The following is a 17,294-nucleotide window of genomic DNA, read 5'->3' on the forward strand; positions in this document are numbered from 1 at the left end:
GCAATGGCAGAACAAGGTCCGGGTACATATATGAATCCAGAGTGTGTGTGACCGCGGTGGTGGTGGTGGTGCGGGGGGAAGGGACGACGACTGTATAGTCCAAACATAGGTGTGGGTATAGGTACATCTGTGTAGGGTAGCTGCAGCCCTATCTCTTATCACCGCGTCACCACATGTCCAAAATATTCATTGCATCAATTCAAGGGCAGTGAGGGAGGGGTAGGGGTGGGGGGTGCAGGGACAGTTTAGCAATTAGATTCTTCCCAATTGGGTTTCCAGTGAACGGATCTTTTACTTAAAGCGAGACTGCCTGTGAAGTGTAAAACCCTTCATCGGTGAAATTAGCAACGAGTTGCATTGGTAGACCAAACTACCGGTTAACCATGAACTTAAAACGGGTTGCAAATTGCAACCTTTGGCATCGTCTGCAAATTGTGAGGGTGGTGTCGTGTCGCTTGGTCCTCCTGAAAACGTGCAGTGTGCACCCCGGGACTGCAAGTTGCGAAGCCCTTCAGTGCACGTGTCCTGTGCCTGTGAGTGTATTTGTGAGTTGGGGGCTGTTGTTCTGTAGCCAGCAGGCTTTCCGGGTTGTTGGCGCTGGCTTGCAAATGCGGGAGAGGGATGGAATGTGGAATGTTGACCGGGGAACCGAATCCTGTCGGAACGGTCCCATTTGCTGGAGAAATTCGATCCTTTCCACCTCCTTCCCGCTCCCCCCGCCCGCCTGCGGGCAGGAGGCGGGGCCGAGGACGCGGCTGCTGCTCAAAGTGGCGGAGCGCGGCGGCGGGAGGCAGGTGCACGGCCCCCGCCAGTGGGGGTGCCTCAACTTCCGCGGGCGTTTAAATAGCAGCCTCTCTCCCCTCCCACCGGTAATAGGTGACCTGGCGGCCGAGGGCGGCGGGGGGGGGGAAGGGACGGGGGAGACCCGGGAGCTAGCCTCCGCGGCACGTGGGCAGGTGCTGGGTGGCCCCGGGGCCAACTTTTGTGGCCCGCCTCTGGCGCTGGAGGAGAGGCGGCTCCATGTGGAAATGGGGACGGGCGGGCGGCGGCCGAGGCGCTGCTTTCTCAGCCGCGCTGGAGCGTCACCTAACGGTCCCAGCAGCCCTGCCGGGGCCCGGGGTGGGGGGTTTCGGGGGCGGGGACGCCTGGCCCACCGCGCCCGCGCCGCGGGAGCCCCGCACAAAGCCCGCGGCGCGGGGGCGGCCACCGCGCTCACGCCCGGGGAACGGCCCGAAGCCCGTCGCCGTCCCCGCGTTGATTCCGGCGGGCGGCCGCAGGCGTTTGTTTGTTGGTTCCGCGCCGCCTTCCTCGCCGGATGGCTTCCTGTGACAGAGGTGATACACAGTTTCCAGAACTGTCTGGGGGCGGGAGCGGGAGCCGAGTCCTCTCCGAGCTGCTCGCCGTCTCCGCCGCTCCCGCTCCCATCTCACAGCCGTTTCTCGCCGGCGCGGCCGCCCCAGTCTGAAGGTGCCGCCCGGGAGGGACTCTGGGAGGGGGGACGGCGCGGCCGTTTCCAGCGGCGCAAGTGGCTTCTAGACGCGAGGGAGCGTTTGATTTGCAACTGGGGCCGAGCGGATTGGTGCAGCTGGCGGCGGCGGGGCGGGAGGAGCCGCGGCGGCGGCGGGGGGGGGGGTGGTGGTGGCCACTTTCAAACGGAGAGGGCGGCGGCGGCGGGGACGCCGCTGCGGAGGGAGCGGGGCTTGATTGCGCCACGAGAAGGTGTCATCACTGCACCGGGGCTAATTCCGGCGGAGGTGCCGGGAGTTACTTTCCCCTCCTCCCGCGCTGTTGTTTCTGTCGCCTTGGGAGGACGAGGAGGAGGCGGCGGCGGCGACGACGCGGGAGAGAGGGAGGGGGTGGCGTCGCTGCGCGAAGCCGCGGCTCTGCGCACACCCCGGCGGGCGCCGCGCGGTGCTTTCTCCGGTGCGGGGCGGCGGCCCAGTTCTCCCCGCCCCGGGATCCCCGCCTTCCTGGGGTCCTCAGCTTTCTCTGACCAGCCCCCTCCCTTCCCTCCGCACGGGCTCTGCATCCCAGAGTCCTCCGCCCCCGGCTCTCCTCGCCCCGGGCCCCCTTCCCCGGTCGTGCCCCCCTCTCCCCGCCCCGGCTTTTCCACCCTGGGCTCCCCTCCCCGGCGCGCGGGGGCGGCCGTAGTCCCGGCACCCGGTGAATGCAGCGAGCAAACAAAAAAGCGGGCGATTTAAACGTGCCTTCGAAACCCGTTAGGAATGCGTCGTCACCACGAGACCGTTTAAAAGCAGCTTTGGCTGGTTTTCTAGTAACTAGGAGGCAGGCGCCCCACCTCGCTTCGGCGGGGGCGAAGGTCTGTCGCCTTCTATTTATCACAGCCGAGGAGGAATTTAAATTTTCTCTTTGTAAAGTGATAGCTGCAGTTGAATGACTTAAGACAGCTACATTTTTAGGAAATTGAGAGAGGATCTGAAGTTTCCATTAATGGGAATGCTTAGGGGCTTCTTTCCCAAAGGTTTTTATTAGGTGAACTATTTTTCCTTTTTAGAAAACCCGCTGTGAAAGGCTAGCTCTCTAGTTACTTGTACCTCAAGGCTAATACCTTTCAAAGTTAATGAACTAGTTTTAAGATACGGAGAAATTACTTCCCTGGAAGCTGGTTTAGGTAGTGATCCACCAGTGGTTAGAGATTAGGAAGTTGTGTTTGACTAGATCGCCGCTAATCAAGATTTAATCACTTTTAGCTGGAGAAAGGGAGCGTTCAGTGTAACTATACTTACACTGACAACACTTTTGATAAAAAATAATTTATTGTAGTAGGGTGGGCCACACATACTGGACAGATACCCTGCATGTTCTGTGCAAATACCTGCACCCGAGAATTCTTAAGTCCCAACGATTTCAGTCTCATCTAATGTCACTTTTAAATCAGATTGACTTTGGTTATTTTGTTTTCTCCCTTTTAAGTTTATGTGTTTTTATATGTGTATTTGATGGGCTGTCATACATACCTCCTCTTTACAGCAGCCAGAGATAAAGGGAGTTGCCTGAACTTGCAGTAGAATTTGAACTTGATTCCATCTTAAGGTCATAGGCTGCTTTCTAAGAAGAAAATTTGAGTGGGTTGTAACAGAGATTTTTAACTTTGACAAAGGTAGATGTATGTTCATTTAGAAAGAACAAGATCTGCCCCCCCCACAAATTCCTCCTGCATCACCAGATAGGTTTTCATATGTAAGTGAATGCTTTCGTTTGCTATCGTAGAGGTTGAAAGAGTAGCTATAAAGGGAAAATAGTGAAAAATGATGAGTGTGTGAAAAGTGGGAACAGGAGGAAAAACTTTTTGGACTTTAAAGACATGTTGTATTTTAGAATGAACAGTTGCTTAGCCCAGAGACTTTGGGTAGAAGGATTAACTTAAAAAAACACAAAACTTGACGGACTCGGTGAGAATACAAGCACATCTCCATGTGTTTCACTTTCATAAATAATTGATTTTTTACTTCAGAGAGCCCTTAGTGGCTTAAAGTATTATTACAGAAGTGGTGTTACATGTACATGTTTTTAACTAGAGAAGCAAATATAAAAACACATTCCTATCACCTAGAAATCATCATTTTATCATTTTCCAGATAATTGTGTATACATACGTATAATGAATCATACTGTCTGTACAGCTGTGTAAGGAGTGTTTCTTTCTCCTGTTAGCCAGCTTGTCTATTTGGGATACATTCAGATTTTCTTACTTGGCCTCCAAATACAACAGTAGCTTTGTCTAAAACACTGTCCAATCAAAGATCAGTACATCTCATTATTTCCTGTAAGTAGACTCTATAATCTGTAGTAACTTTTTGACAGAACCTCTGACATTGAGGAGGCATGTCTTCGGACTTAATCATGACTGGATTTGAAAAAGTTAGAATTAAAGTAGCATTTTTTTGTGTAATTTAGAGTCTTCAGTTTGGAGATTATTTGTTTCAAAACTATTTTAAAGAAATTTGCCTGATGTATTTATATACACACTTGCTGAGAAAAAAATTAGAACAGCAAACATCTAGACATCAAACACTGACCAAATCTTGTGTTTTTAGGGATTGTCAGGAGTGAGGAGGAGACAGATGACTCTCACGGTTCTGCTTGCTTGCTTCCTTTCTGTTGGTGAAACTCTTTCCTCAGTTAGTAATATGGGGCACCTGTTACACTATTACAGTTCATGGTCTGTCAGAATTTGCATTATATGCCCAGTTTTCCTACATGGTTAATAAAATAAGACATTCTCTAGAGGAAAATATAACACTTTTGTCAATATCTTGCTGCTTATTTGGATTGGCATTGAAAAGCTTGGCTTAATTGGTCAAACAGTGGGAGTTATACCAATGTTAAACTTCTTTCGTCTCTGTTCAAGCCTGTGATAGAACACTGTTGCCTTGTTTAACAGTAAATTTAAAAAAAATTTCAGACAAAGGCGGACTTTGCTTGGAGTTGTTAGTTTCTCAGATTGTATCAGAAGCCTGGTAGGAACCTTAATTGGGAAAGTTTTAGTTCCTGAGACAGTAAGTTGTTTCCTTTAAAGTTTTAGTGTTCAGCTGATTTCTCTATGACTGACCTTGTTCAGTCATTAAGCCGTGTGCTACTCTTTTCGACCTCATGGACAGCAGCATGCCTGGCTTCCCTGTCCTTCACTATCTCCCAATTCATGTCCATTGAGTCGATGTTGCCATCCACCCATCTCATCCTCTGTCACCCTCTTTTCCTGCTCTCAATCTTTCCCAGCATAAATGTCTTTTCCAGTGAGTCGGCTCTTCTCATCAGGTGGCCAGAGTATTGGAGCTTCAGCATCAGTCCTTCCAGGGAATATTCAGGGTTAATTTCCTTTAGGATTGACTGATTGATCTTCTTGCAGTCCAGTTCAGTTCAGTTCAGTCGCTCAGTCGTGTCCGACTCTTTGCGACCCCATGAATCGCAGCACGCCAGGCCTCCCTGTCCAAGAGACCATCAAATGTCTTCCTCAGCATCACAATTCGAAAGCATTGTAAAAGCATTGTGTCTGACTCTTTGCAAACCCATGGACTATATTGCCCGTCAGGCTCCTCTCTCCATGGAATTCTTCAGGCAAGAATACTGGAATGGGTAGCCATTCTCTTCAGGGGATCATCCTGTCCCAGGGATTGAACCCAGGTCTCCTGCATTTCAGGCAGATTCTTGACTGTCTGAGCCACCAGGGAAGCCCATATGAAGAGCTGGCAGCAGTTTATTTGGTAATGTATTTAACATTTGGACAGTTGATATGTTTATTATATATAGTATATAAAATTTCAAAAAGTTGAGACAATTGAGAGTCATGCTGTTTGCTTGGTGAAAGTGAATGGGAAAGTCATGTCTGACTCTGATCCAATTGACTATACAGTCCATGGAATTCTCCAGGCTGGAATACTGGAGTTGGGAGCCTTTTCCTTCTCCAGGGGATCTTCCTAACCCTAGACCCAAACCCAGGTCTCCCGCATTGCAGGCAGATTCTTTACCAGCTGAGCTACCAGGGAAGCCCAGGAATACTGGAGTGGGGAGCCTATCCCTTCTCCAGTGGGGCTTCTGACCCAGGAATTGAACTCGGGTCTCCTGCGTTGCAGGTGGATTCTTTACCAGCTGCCCATTTGGGAAGCCCATTTGCTTGGTGTATTTATACAAAGAATATTGATATGTGATTGTGAGAGATTTATATTTTGGTATTTTCACAGATGATTGGCTCTGATGGAATAAGTAAACTCTGCATTCCTAATAAATGGGAAAGTGGTCCTGGAGCCCCTTTTTACCTTTCAGTTGAAGTGGCATCTTGTTAAGTTTAGGCAGGGTTGAGTGTCATGAAACAGAAAATTTAGTCTAAGAGAATGTTAATTGTGACTCTGGCCATGTTATTGTGGCTTGGCCTTATCTAGCCGACATTTTGAAAGTTTATTCAAGATGTCTTCCTTACCTGAATGCAACAAAAATAGAGTCTGATATTTCCATTTTTGAGTCCTTTGTTAACTCGAGACTAGTGGTATATTCTGTGCACTTATCAAATGTTGAAGGACCAAGCTTTAAATGACTACTCTAAAACAAGTTACATGTTTACTTTTTTTGCTTTTGGTTCTTCAGGTAGAGTTAAAGACTGTTAAGGTGATTGCAGGCAGTTGAAGTAAGTTCATTTATTAAACTTTAGGTTCTTTTGGGCTGATTTGTTGAAGGAATTAAATCACAGTTTTCTCTTGTTTTGAAAGCACTTCCAACTGGCAATAATATATAGTTTTTAATACTGATCTGCACAGGATCAGACATTTAATAATGTCTGCACAGGAGATTTTATTAATTTGAAAATTCATGACAGCTTCTAAGATAGTTTCTAAGCAGTAAATTTAAGTGAAGGTTTCACTGGTGAGAGTCCAAACTGAAGAATAAAATGAACATTTTTTCTTTTACTCCTTACTCCAGAGTAAGCAGCAAGAATTGGCAAGGTTAACAAGTTGCTGGAGTTTGAGCAGCATGGTTTGCGTTTGTTTAGCACAAAGTACACTTAACATGATTTAAGATTTTTCTTGATTAGTCATGATCATTTTTATCACCATCAGTTATTTCAGGGTTGAAATAAAAAGATGCACTTTAGATGTGTAGGCTGAGTACTTGTGACTTGTAACTTTTTTAAGGTCAAGGACACTTGAGATCCAAAACCTGTGGAACCTCTCCAGCAGAAAAAGTGAGTTACTCAGAAATTTGCATGTTATTTCAGGGTCTGGATGAATACTTTAAGTGCATCCTTGGATTTCAATTTGGCATTTAAATTCTGGTGACTTCTCTTTATGATTTCTCTCTGATCCTTTTACATCACTGTTAAACCACACATTATAGTTGAAATGCCTGTCTAGAACAGTCATTTTTCTGCTTATTGGTTACTGGCTTGAAGATCAGTTAAGTTTATTAGTTTTTATAAGTTAGTGTATACACTGGCCCCAAGAAGGAGCCTCAGGGGTTTTCCTTTGAGAAAAATTCACAAGTTTCTAGACATGGCTTTAATTTAAGTTGCTGAGAACACCACCCTCCTACCCCACCCTTTTACCCCCTTACTGCTAGTCTATTGATTTAAAGCAGAGATCAGTAAACTTTTTTAGTAAAGGGGCCAGAAAACAAGTATTTTAGGCCCTGTGGGCCTGATAGTCCCTCTTACAGCTGTTCAACTCTGCCATCATAAGTGCGAAAGCAATCAGTGGACAAAAAGTAAATGAGTGAATGTGACTGTGCCCCAATAAAACTCTATTTACAGATAGTGAAATTTGAATTTGGGATAATTTTCAGGTGTTCTTTTGATTCCCTCTCCCAAACTATTTGAATACATAAAAACCATTCTTATGTATTGAACAACAGGTTGTAGACCCCAATTTATAATGACACAGCCATACTTATATATATATATATATATATATATATATAAAACCTGTAGTATAGTATATATACCTGTAGAACAGTATATATCTGTAGTGCAGTATGTGCATGCATGCGTGCTAAGTCACTTCAGTCATTTCTGACTCTTTGTGACCCTATGGACCTTAGCCCACCTGGCTCCCCTGTCCATGGGATTCTCCAAGCAAGAATACTAGATTGGGTTGCTGTGCCCTCCTGCAGGGGATTTTTCTGACCTAGGGATCGAACCGACGTATCTTACGGCTCCTGCATGTCACACCAATTGGAGGTGAATGCCTGCTGCTCAGAGGACACACAGCCCTGTGGCAGAGTTCAGGGAACCGCTGTGTGCACTCTGTCCAGCTCTCCCCGTGTATGCTCCAGCAGGCAAAATGGCGTTTGCAGCCATCTTCACATCAGCTTGCCAGGAAATGTGTTTCAAGTTCTAAGTTAACAGACTTGTTTGTTGAGTACATTTTAGTTGTCTGACCCTTGATAATGTGTAGTCCATGGCCTTAATCTTCGTGATAACTTCTCAGGAGTTGTCCAGGAGCAGGAAGTCCATGGTACCATCACCTGGGAGGAGGATGGATGGCACGGGAGGGCCATCTTAACCTCTCCAGAACTTACTGTACGTACTTCCTTTTAAAATTAGGAAAGGTAAATTACCTCCAAAATGTTTTCTAGAGATTAAGTTAGGATTTTATGTGTTTCTTTGGGGAAGATGTCCTGTAGACACAATCCATGGCTGAGACTGTTTTCAGCTTTAGCCTCAGAATACTTCGCAGACCTTGCTGCTAGGTTTTGAGACTGTCTTATGTTTCCATGGCTGTGGTAACAGGACTTGTACAATTGTGATGAAATGTTTGTTTTAATATATAATTCAGATGATGTGTAAATGCAGTTTTTGTTGTTGTTAAGTGAGTCATCTAGATCTAGTGTACAATATTGGAAGTCTGAATTTTTGTTTTAAACTGTACTTTAAAATTTTTTGGTGACTTAACATTGTGAGTGGTAACTGATAGTTTCTGACAACCGGCTATAATCAGGGAACAAAGTTCCTCAAAACAGCTGCATTTCAGTCTGTGCACAGTGTAATTGTCATTAGCTGGTTGAGTGTGGTTTCTGCAGAAGCTGCTTTGTATATCCTGTATAAGAACATCTGGTTTGAGCATTTAAAAATCTTTTAAAATTACCCTGTAGTCACTTTGCATTTATTGGCTTATTCTTCCAAGAGTCAGATAAGGGAGTGTTGATTCCTTTCCCATCCTTATTTTGACATTGGTTCATTCAGAACTATCTCCTGCTAACTGTTTTTTTAAAAAGTGTTATCCTTCAGTGAAGTTTTAGTTTGATCTGAAGAATGTGCGTGTGTATGTGTTAAAAATTAGAATTTGGTTCAAAGATCCCAAGGCTGAATGGAACACAAACTTCTGATTTCAGTGAAGTGTTTTATAAACAACTTTGTTTTCATATATTCTGAAGAGATTGGTCTTATGTTTGTTTCCTCCAGTAATTTGTTAGAAAAGAGAAAAGTGTGAAAAGAGAACCTGTAGGGCAGATAGACTGCATCTTTCATGTGAATTCTGACACAGAGTGATAGCACTGTGTTAAGTGTTAAGGAGGATTCTGAGGTCACGCCTGGGCTTGTGGAAAAAAAGAATGACCTAATTTATTAACCATGCCTGCCATGGGTAGAGGAAATGGTGTGTTTGGTAACCATCTCTGGAATGTAGCTTCCCCCCCCCCCCCCCAAAATAGTACTGCTCTTGAAACGGATAAGAGGTTGAGTATTTATTTGACTTTGAATTTTTTAAAGGTAGTTTAAACCCTGGTTTTCTTGTCTGAGTTAGTTTTTCTATTCTTACTGCATATATTTTTAGTGACCTGCCACTGGCACACTGGCTATTCTTATGTTTTGAAAACTTTCACTTTTGAATTAAATAATGAATGAGTGATAGTAGCATTTTACGGCATTATCCTATTACCTTTTCTATTTTTTTACTCCTATGCTGTTTCATCGGGTATTTTAAAACAAGATAACCCTTTGATACCCCATCTCAGGAAGGAGGTGGAATATATATAGTTTATTGGTAGCTGCTCATTTTAGGCTGGTGCCTGTGTGGGGCCAAGAAGCTGTGCTCCCAGGGTCTTCTATAATGTGAGGAGCAAGAAAAAACAGTTCTAGATTTTAAATCTTTACTATTACAAATAGCACAGTGCAGGATCATGGTAAAAAATTAAAATCACCTAAAAGGTCATTCAGTTCAGTTCAGTTGCTCAGTTGTGTCCGACACTTTGCGACCTTATGGACTGCAGCACGCCAGGCCTCCCTGTCCATCACCAACTCCCAGAGTTGACCCAAACCCATGTCCATTGAGTCGGTGATGCCATCCAACCATCTCATCCTCTGTCATCCCTTTCTCCTGCCCTCAATCTTTCCCAGCATCAGGGTCTTTTCAAATGAGTCAGTACTTTACATCAGGTGGCCGAAGTATTGGAGTTTCAGCTTCAACATCAGTCCTTCCAATGAATATTCAGGATTGATTTCCTTTAGGATGGACTGATTGGATCTCCTTTCAGTCCACAGGACTCTCAAGAGTCTTCTCCAACACTACAGTTCAAAAGCATCAATTCTTTGGCGCTCAGCTTTCTTTATAGTCCAACTCTCACATCCATACATGACTGTTGGAAAACCATAGCTTTGACTGGACAGACTTTTGTTGGCAAAGTAATGTCTCTGCTTTTTAATATGCTGTCTAGGTCATATGCTGTAAAAGGTCATAAATGGAAGTGAAATTTCCCAACCTATTCAGTCTAGAACACTGCAGTCACTCCAGAAATCTTTCATGAATATGCAAGCAGTTGTATATATATCTCTTCCCTCTTTTATATGTAAATGGGCTGATACTCCATTTTTCTCCCCTGCAGTTTGTGGGTGTTTCTTGGTATGTCTTTTGGTATCTTCCACATCTGAACATACAGATCTACCAGAAAGGAATTCTGAGTAGATGAAAATGGATAGAAGCTCAGGGTTGGAGTCCATGATGTCTGGTTGCCTATATTGTTTGAAGTGAATTCATGGAAAGAAAAGTTAACAAAAATACATCCCAAATACAGATGGTTGGAATGTTTTGTCATAACTGCTCTTCAGGTGCTGACTCTAATTGTCATCAATTACAGAGACCTGGGAGGGATTTAGTAGATTATTTTAGGGCTCATAAACAGAGATTGGATTACTTATAATGGCAAATGGGAGCTGCCTGTGATTCATTCAGAACCACTCACATTTATAAATTTCTTAAAATCTTGAAAAATCTTTTATTTACTTTTAAAGTCCAGTTTTAAAAATAATTTATAAAGAACTTAATGGTGAACTAGTGTGTTACAGCACTTGGATTTTATTAGGAACATTCACAGGGATAAATATTGCATTTATGATTATCTGGGCAGTTATTAACATCTTTTTTTTGGGAGAGGTGGTTGGTTATTTGTTGCTAATATAAACTCTTTTCAGCTAAATATTTTCAAGTAGATGTCTCTGCAGCGACTGTAGTAGCTTGGGCACCATGTCCTTTAAACAAATTTTGATACATGACATTATAACAGACACATTTTTATAAGTTCTTTTTTCTGAGTTGAAATATTTAGACAAGATTAAAGCTTTTAACACTTAAGATCTAAGCAGTTTGTCAGTTACATCAAATCTATGACTGTCTTTTTGACCAGATATAATTTTCTGGTTAAAGTGAGAAATCTGGGTTTGAGTTACAGTCACACTAGTATTTTTAAACTCTGAGCATTTGAATTTAGATAGTGTTGTTAATTTGAAAACTTTATGTCTAGGAGATTAATGTTTGCTATAAAAACTGAGGTAAGAAGCCAGCTGATCTTGTTCACATTCATTTAGGGATAAGAGATTACTTTGGAGTATAGGTCATTATTATATTTGGGAATTTTATTTGGGGTACTGTGTACTCATTGAATGGAGAAGGAAATGGCGACCCACTCCAGTATTCTTGCCTGGAGAATCCCATTATGGGAGGAGCCTGGTAGGCTCCAGTCCACAGGGTTGCAAAGAGTTGGACACGACTGAACGACCTCACTTTCACTTTCACTTTCATACTCATTGAAGGTAAGAAGAAAGATCTATTAAGAAAATGTCAGTCTTTCTTTATGGGTGAACTATTAATAGTCTATGACCAGTGACTAAGGGACCAAATCATGTTGCATAGTGTTTAAAAATAATATTTGAATTGTCTGAACTTAGCAAATAGAGCCACCTAATTACAAAATACTTTTGTTTTTATGTAAGACTTCTTGGTGTCTGAAAGTCCATTCTTTAATGTATGTTTTTATAGTATACATTTTAAAATATAGTACATTTAAATATTAGATTATTAACTTTGACAGAGAATGGAAGGACACCTTATAAATTTGAAAATAAATAGAAGTTACTCCAGTTAAAGATCAATTAGATATTAAAGTGAAGTGTCTCAAATTCTATAAAGCTGAGTTGAACATAGGATACAGTTTACGTACAGAAACTTAGTCCTTCATCCTACATGTATGGGTGTGTTCAGTCACTCAGTCGTGCCCGACTCTTTGTGGCCCGTGGACTATAGCCCACCAGGCTCCTCTGTCTGTGGGATTCTCCAGCAAGAATACTGGAGTGGGTTGCCATTTCCTACTCCAGGGGATCTTCCTGACAGGGATCAAGCTCAAGTCTCTGTCGACACCTGCATTGACGGGTGGATTCTTTACCACTAGTGCCACCTGGGAAGCCCTGTTCATCCACTGCATTAGTTATGTATTAAGTGATACACAGAGAAGGAATATGTAGAGGTCTTGGAGTACTTTCTAGAACTTCTTGAGAGTGAAATAAATAAGAATGAAAACATAGTGGACAAAATTGATACTTTGAATGAAAAAAATAGCCTTTCTGCATATAAACCATAAGCAATTAAAATCACTAGGGTGCAATCCTTAATATAGCTGTAGAGTTTATGGCCTGATAAATGGTCCCTGTTCCACCACAGAATAATTCGAATAACTGGACAGTTCCTCAAATCTGTCTTTTTCCCAGGCGTAGCACTGAATAAACATCCTGAAATTCTTAATCATCTTATTCTTTTGTAAAAGTTCTTCTTTCTGTCCTCCAGGGTCATTTCTCATTCTTTCTTGGCTAGAGTCGCATACCAGTCATGCCTCCCTGGTACCACACCCAGGTCACTAAATTTGTTCCCTTGCAAATTCCTGAACCACTTGGGATGGGTTCCTTCAGCTAAGGGCTGCTCTTAACTTAGTGCCTGCCAATTCCCCACCCTAATTTCAGCCCAAGGAAAACTTAAATTTGAAGGTTTTGAGTAAGCTTGCTGTCTCACGTACATATCCCGTGAAAGTGAAAGTGTTAGTTGCTCAATCATGTCTGACTCTTTGCAGCCCTGTGGACTGTAGCCTACCAGGTCCTCTATACCTGGGATTTCCCAGGCAAGAATGCTAGAGTTGGTTACCATTTCCTTCTCTGGGAAATCTTCCTGACCCAGGTATTGAACCCAGGTCTTCATACTGAAGACTGTCACACTGAAGCTACTTACCTAGATATCTGCTTACTGTATCTCCCTCCGGGCCATTCCCTACCTTGTTCATCATATCTCTGGCATCTAACTTGATATAGTTTTAATTGAATGAACATGTTAACTAATCCACTGCTTTTTAACCCACGTGACAGAAGGGGCTGAAGGAGGGTGATCTGCATGCAGGATGTTATGTGTGCTTCCTGAGGAGATGATGCCCTGAGCAGCTACCGCATGTGCCTGGTTGTCTCGGCTGGTCCTCCCTGTTTCCAAAGGATTGTCACTTGACTGATCCAGCCAGGGTCTTTGGCCAATAACTTCCTCTTACTTGGCCTTTCCAGGCAGTGTTCAGATTATAATCAGGCTTCCTAGGTAGTCTTTTTGCTTTTTGGGTGAAGTCCCAAATGCCTAATAATTAGTATTTTGTCTACCTAGCTGTTATGCTTCTCACGGCAAGTGGACACTCCAGGCTCCTGTACATTGTATCACTTTGAGGCCAGTTTTGATGAAATCAGATAGGATGTTAGAAGAGCCCTGTTGAGGACTGGACCCAGAGTTACCGGGGTGCCTGTTGAGCTGCCCTTTGAAGTCTTTTTTTTTTTTTTTTTTTAAGTTTTGCTCAAGACCCATTTCTGTGAAGTCTTTATTTCACATTTAATCCAAGAGAATCTCTTCTCTAGAACTTTTAACTATAACCTTTTAGAGACACACATGTATAAAACATTTGAGTGGTGATGCAAGGCAGGAGTTGATTGCGTGTTAAAGAAAATAGTACATTAAAAGGCTGAGTGAAAAAGTTCTAAAAGATGAAAAAGGTGAAATGAGTGGCACTGAATGAATGGTTTTAATTGCAGTGGTGGATGATGCTTAGTGGTTTTGAGCTGGGCCCTGGAGAAGAGGTGGGATTGGGATGGATGGGTGAGGAGGAAAGGGCCAAGGAACAGTGGGAGCAGAGGCTGAGGCTGGAAAGAGGCATTTTATGATAGAGGCCAGGCAAGCTGGTTAGGGGGTCTTGGTAGGAGAGATGTTTGGGGAGAGCAGGGAGGGGCCTGGTGGTGGAAAACCTGAGTTTCTAGCTGGAGCCATTTGCAGTGTGAAACGGAGAGATTGGCAGAGGAAATAGCTTGGAGAGGTCACCTCATAGGATGGATTAATTTGCTGTAATAATTCCATAAAGAAGGCTGAGCACTGAAGAATTGATGCTTTCGAACTGTGGTGCTGATGAAGACTTGAGAATCCCTTGGACTGCAAGGAGGTCAAACCAGTCAATCCTGAAGGAAATCAACTCTGAATATTCATTGGAAGGACTGATGCTGAAGCTCCAATACTTTGGCCACCTGATGCAAAGAGCTGACTCATTGGAAAAGACCCTGATGCTGGGAAAGATTGAGGTTAGGAGGAGAAGAGGGTGACAGGATGAGATGGTTGGATGGAATCATCGGCTCAATGGACACGAGTTTGAGCAAACTGTGGGAGATAGTGAAGGACAGGGAAGCCTGGCATGCTGTTACCTGTGGGGTTGCAAAGAGTTGGACACAACTTAGTGACAGAACAACAACAAAGAAAACCATGGGCATGGAGAAAGGCAGGCTAGTGCCTGAAGCAGTCTAGGCAGAGGTGGCTAAAGACCTGGTGGGGCAGCAGGGGGACTTGAAAGGGTCACATATTGTGAAATGATGAGCCTTTGCAGTTGAATAGAAAGGTAAGAAGGGATTGTTGTTGATGTTGCTTAGTTGCTTAGTCATGATTCTTTGTGACCCCATGGACTTTAGCCCACCAGGCTACTCTGTCCGTGGGATTTCCCAGGCCAGAATACTGGAGTGGCTTCCCATTTCCTTCTCCAGTGGATCTTCCCGACCCAGGGATCGAACCCATGCCTCGTGCTTTGGCAGGTGGATTCTTTACTGCTTAGCCACCTGGGAAGCCCAAGAAGAGATAATATATTAGTGAATAAGTGAGCAAATAGTAAGATTCTGAATATGAAGGCACTGAAGAGAGTAATATGCTAGATTATATATACATATATATATGTGCTTAGTATTTCAGTGTTTTGCCCAAAATGTGCTGCTGCTTTTTGTTACCTCCTCTTTGTTCTTCAGGACTCAGCTCAGAATCTTACCAACGCCATCGGCATGTGTTTCTTTAGTCTCATGTTGACCACTGTCAAGCACTCACCGTGTTGAATTCCTGCTGACTAGCCTGTCTCCTCAGCTAGACCAGGAGCTCCTTGAGATCAGACAGAGTCATTGTGCTCCAGCACCTCCTCATACATTAGATGTTCAGATGTTTGTGGGATGCATTACATGCTATTATGTTTTCTTGCTGCTTTCTCTGGAGCGTTGCAAGTAGCCCTTTTAATTGATTATTACTTATCTTACTACCATCTAGATAATAATCAGTGAGTGCCCTAAATGATGCTGAGGGCCCTCTGCTTGCTCTCATTGGTTTTCATTGGACAGATGTTTGCAGCTTACAACCACTGTGTTGTGTCTTAAAGACAGTAACATGTGCATACTTTGATTTCTTGATGGAGTAAGTAACCCCAGGTGAGATAGATCAGCCTGATGTCGAGGTTTAAGTACCTCAGAGCCACAGAGGAGGCGATGCTGGCGTGCCCTCACCCCGTTACTGTGCGGGTTCCCTGGAGAAGTACAGCACGCACAGCATTCTTCACCTCCTTTACTCAGGCTCTTTCAGGGCTGGTGAGAATGGAGTTTATTAGAAGGAAAATACTATTTTTACTTTTCTTTTACTTGCATAATTTTGCTTACAAGTATTTCTGTGTGTTAGGAGCATCATCCATTTTGGCCAGTGCTTGCATTTTGCATATGGTGACTGTTGAAAGCATGTACTTTCTCTGAGAGCTGTGTATGAACACTAGGAGGAGAGCATTTTGGTTTAAAAAGAATCTGAGTTTTCCAAACTCTTCTGTTTAGGTAAGGGCTAGTTGTCCGAATCAGTGAAGATGCAGCCAACATTTGTGGCCTCATTTCTAGCCGGGAAGGATTTATGGGCTTTCTCAGCCTCTTTGTCCTCCTCACCGTTCTTAACACCTGCTCTTGATGGGGGGACTGCATTCTTCTTGCCCTGATGCTTCACACTGTGACTCTTAAGGAATTCCTCTTTAGGAAACACTTTTTCTTTTTTTCTTGTTCTCAAGCTCTCTGGCAATGTAGGATTTAGGGAGCAGAAGCTGTTACTGGGAACGAGTGGGTTTTTGCCTTTCTGTTTTCTCCTGGTGCCTCCTGACGGATTGGAGGGGGGCAGGGGTGCCTTCTAGAAAGTGGGAGGACAGCTCAGCTGTCAGCACCTGGCGTTTTGGCAAAGGGTGACAGGGCAGGGAAGATAATCACGTGGGCAGTGGGCCACAGGAGTTTGCCAACTGAGGAACTTTCTCTGGGGTGGGACTGCCCTAGGTTGCTGGGTGTTAGAGTTACGGGTGAAGAGGGCTCTGCAGAAAAGCCAGGAGTGCGGGTGGGGCCGCAGTGCTTGTAGATTTTGTGACTGTTGACGATACCCGTGACCCGGATCAGGACTCATGTCCTGGCTTCCTCTTGGAAATTCTTTTCATCATCTTTTGAAGAATCATTTGGTAAAAACATACAAACCTTAACTGGTGAGTGTCTCAGAAAGGAAATTTACAGTATAGATCAGGGGCGTGAATGTTTGAAAGAATCATATAGGTCTGTTTTGAAGGTGGGAGCAGACGCATTGTATGGTGTGCTTTCAGCTTTTCTTGACTTCAGTTTTCCAGTTCGACTTAGAGCGGACCTTTGGGTTTTTATTTCTGACTTGTAGAGCAGTTTCTGTCTTGTTCTGTTCTAGCATAGTGATGCTCCACGTTCTTTCCCCACACGGTTCCTGTGTGCCCCACTCTTAGAAACTCATCACATTGTGATGCTGGGATTTCCAGGGATATACTTTTCTGAGGGGCTGAACGGGTAGGGGATGGCTGACCAACCATTCTTTGACTTGGAAAGCCCTTCTCTCTGGGATTTACCGATCTGGCAGTAATATTCGGGCCCTAAAGATGCCAAGGTGATGAGTAATTTTTAGTTTGGAAAAGCTTTTTGGTTTTGTTTAGAAAGCTGCCCTGTCTGAATATAACCTCACGGTCATCTGTGGGAGTTCGGTGGTGGCCGTTCAGTCTCGGTCCACCGCCCTCTTTCTCTCTTCTGTGGTGCTGGAGGCGTGTTACCACCAGCTGCCTGCAGGAGCTGGCCAGGTAGACTGGGTGTCCCGCTCAGACTGCTTTCTTCATTTGGTTGAGTTGGGTTGGACAAGGCCTGTAAGGAGTTGGGGAAAAAGGTAGTGAAATTG

At 44.0% G+C, this 17,294-nt stretch overlaps 1 protein-coding gene across 30 annotated transcripts in view; it reads left to right on the forward strand.

Moving 5' to 3' along the window:
- Positions 1-17,294, forward strand: part of JADE1 (jade family PHD finger 1) — a 502,176-nt gene that overhangs the window by 446,017 nt on the left and 38,865 nt on the right. For 3 of the 30 annotated variants that reach the window (XM_081538223.1, XM_081538230.1, XM_081538253.1), the window contains exon 1: positions 765-869. The exons of 16 other annotated variants lie outside the window; for them this stretch is intronic. The gene's annotated coding sequence lies outside the window, so the exon portion shown is untranslated. Of the gene's footprint in view, positions 1-517; positions 546-764; positions 877-1,208; positions 1,468-1,631; positions 1,924-2,133; positions 5,226-6,102; positions 6,143-6,647; positions 6,698-17,294 lie in introns of those variants that run through there. 11 more of the 30 variants (XM_081538233.1, XM_081538254.1, XM_081538250.1 and 8 more) reach the window with 10 other exon arrangements.

This window comes from Giraffa tippelskirchi, chromosome 11 (genome assembly GCF_054371585.1).
Source record: "Giraffa tippelskirchi isolate mGirTip1 chromosome 11, T2T-mGirTip1v1.2.pri, whole genome shotgun sequence".
NCBI classification, from domain to species: Eukaryota; Metazoa; Chordata; class Mammalia; order Artiodactyla; family Giraffidae; genus Giraffa; species Giraffa tippelskirchi.